The sequence below is a fragment of the Tasmannia lanceolata genome, unplaced genomic scaffold, assembly GCF_043159265.1.
Source record: "Tasmannia lanceolata isolate RefF3 unplaced genomic scaffold, GAP_Taslan_0.1 ptg000043l, whole genome shotgun sequence".
Classification (NCBI taxonomy): domain Eukaryota; kingdom Viridiplantae; phylum Streptophyta; class Magnoliopsida; order Canellales; family Winteraceae; genus Tasmannia; species Tasmannia lanceolata.
The window spans coordinates 100,001-102,500 of NW_027518720.1; positions in this window are offsets into that span (position 1 = coordinate 100,001).

The window sequence follows — 2,500 nt, forward strand, 5'->3', positions numbered from 1 at the left end:
GGTTGCCAAGGTTGCGCAAGTTTTGGGCATTTTTTGCCCGGATATGCCCAAGTATGCCCCGATAGGCCCGTTACGCCCCGGTATGAACGCGTATGCCCGGATAGACTCGGTATGCCTTGGGATACATGCGTATGCCCCGATAGGCTTGGTACGCCCCGATATGCGCACGTGTGCCCCAGTAGGGCTCGGTATGCCCCGGTATGTACGCGTGTGCCCCGATAGGCCCGGTATGCCCCGATATGCACACGTGTGCCCCAATAGGGGTCGGTATGCCCCGGTAGGTACGCGTGTGCCCCGTAATGCACGTTTCGCAGATCTCCCCGCATGTCCCGCCCCTATATGTAATACTTACTTACTTACTTACTTTCTTTCTTGCTTGCTTGCTTGCTTGCAATGGTTGGGAGTGCCCGGCATGCCCCGCTGCAGAGACCAAGGGCGCAATGACTTGGCACCGCGGATGCCGGGACTCCGGCACTTCCCGTGGCACTGATGGTTGGTTCCAAAGACAAAAGGCCGTGCAAGGCCACCGCGGATGATTTTGCTCGTGCTGGCGCCGTTGTGTGGCCAAAGAACATGCGTGAATGCTCGTGTCGGAAGGGTTGGTGTCCTGGCCCCGCGGGTGTCACGAATGCTCGGTTGCGAAGACCATGGGACCAGAGCCATGGCACGTCGGATGATGGCTCCAGCTGGCGCCCCGGCACTTTCTGTGGCATTGATGCTCGGTTTCAAAGACAAACGTGCGCAGGGCCAGGGGACCGCGGATGACTGCTCGTGCTGGCCCCGTTGGGCGGCATTGATGGTCGGTTGCAAAGAAAATGCGCGATTGCTCGTGTCGGGGCCTGGCAAGCCAAGGCCAAGCGAGCCATGGCAACGCGGATGATGGCTCCAGCTGGCGCCCCGGCACTTTCTGTGGCATTGATGCTCGGTTTCGAAGACAAACGTGCGCAGGGCCAGGGGACCGCGGAGGACTGCTCGTGCTGGCCCCGTTGGGCGGCATTGATGGTGTGTTGCAGAGAGCATGTGCGATTGCAAGTGTCGGCCGGGTTTGGGTTCCCTTGGGCTTTCGGGTGCCTTGGACGCTGTCTTGCGAAGACCATGGGCACAAGGCCCCGTCCTGGCCCCTTGTTCGATTCGCTCTCGTCTTGCGCTTGCTTCCAAGGTCCTCCATGACCTTCCCCATGGCCTTGCTAGATCCCCCCCATGACGCATGACCTCTGTCCGTTGATTGGTTTTGAGTGCACACCATGCCCGGCTTGGCACCGTGTTGTCGCGTGAGTGGCATTTGGATCGTGCATGCTGGTGGGCTACCTGCCAATGCGCACAAGCCTTGCACACTAGCCTTGCGCACGAGCCTTGCACAAAAGCCTTGGACACAAGCCTTGCGCACAAGCCATGCGCACAAGCCTTGGACGCTAGCCTTGCACACAAGCCATGCATACAAGCCTTGCTCACAAGCCTTGGGCACTGGCCCATCGCAGTAGCCTTGCACACAAGCCTTGCGCACTAGCTTTGGGCACGAGCCTTGCGCACTTGCCTTGGGCACTAGCCTTGCACACAACCCTTGGGAACTAGCCTTGCGCACCAGCCTTGCCCACAAGCCTTGCACACCAGCCTTGCACACTAGCCTTGCATACAAGCCTTGCACACTAGCCTTGCACACAGGCCATGCTCACTAGCCTTGGGCACTAGCCTTGCACACAGACCTTGGGCACTAGCCTTGCGCACTAGCCTTGCCCACGAGCCTTGCACACTAGCCTTGCACGCAGGCCTTGCACGCTAGGCATGCTTGGGCCAGCAGCTCCCGCATCAAGTCGGCGGGTGTAGGCACGGTTGGGCGCAGATCCCGCATCGCCTCGTCGCGTCTGGGCGCAAACCCGTCGCGTCTCGTTGCGTCTTCAGAAGTCGTCGCTAACAGCACCTTTGGTTGCCACTGGTGGTTAGGCGGGTTGGTTGCGCAAACCCTATAGGAGGGTGGCATGCTGCGGGGCGCTGGAATGCGCAGGCTTAGGGCGTTTTTGCCCGGATAGGCACTGGAATGTGCTGGTTTTGGGCGTTTTTGCCTGGATAGGCTAAGGAATGGGCATGCTTTGGGCGTTTTCCCCGGATAGGCACTGGAATGGGCTGGTTTTGGGCGTTTTTGCCTGGATAGGCTAACGAATGGGGCATGCTTTGGGCGTTTTTGCCCGGGTAGGCACTGGAATGCCTGGCCTTGGCTGGGCATTGCTGGGTTGGGCTCCCTTGGCCTTTCAGGCGCCTTGGATGCTGTCTTGTGAAGACCATGGGCACAAGGCCATGGCATATAGTGGGGAATGGACCATGGTTGCCAAGGTTAGGCAATATAGAGGGCGGTGGGCGAGTAGGCCATGGCGTCACTTGTTTGCCCGTGTTTGCTCCCTTTGTGCGTTTTTTGGTTTTGGGAGCACACCTACCTTGCTAGGCTCGGCGGCTTACCCCTGCCCTTGTGGGTACTGGGTTGCACGTCTGTTTGCAACCCTATGGC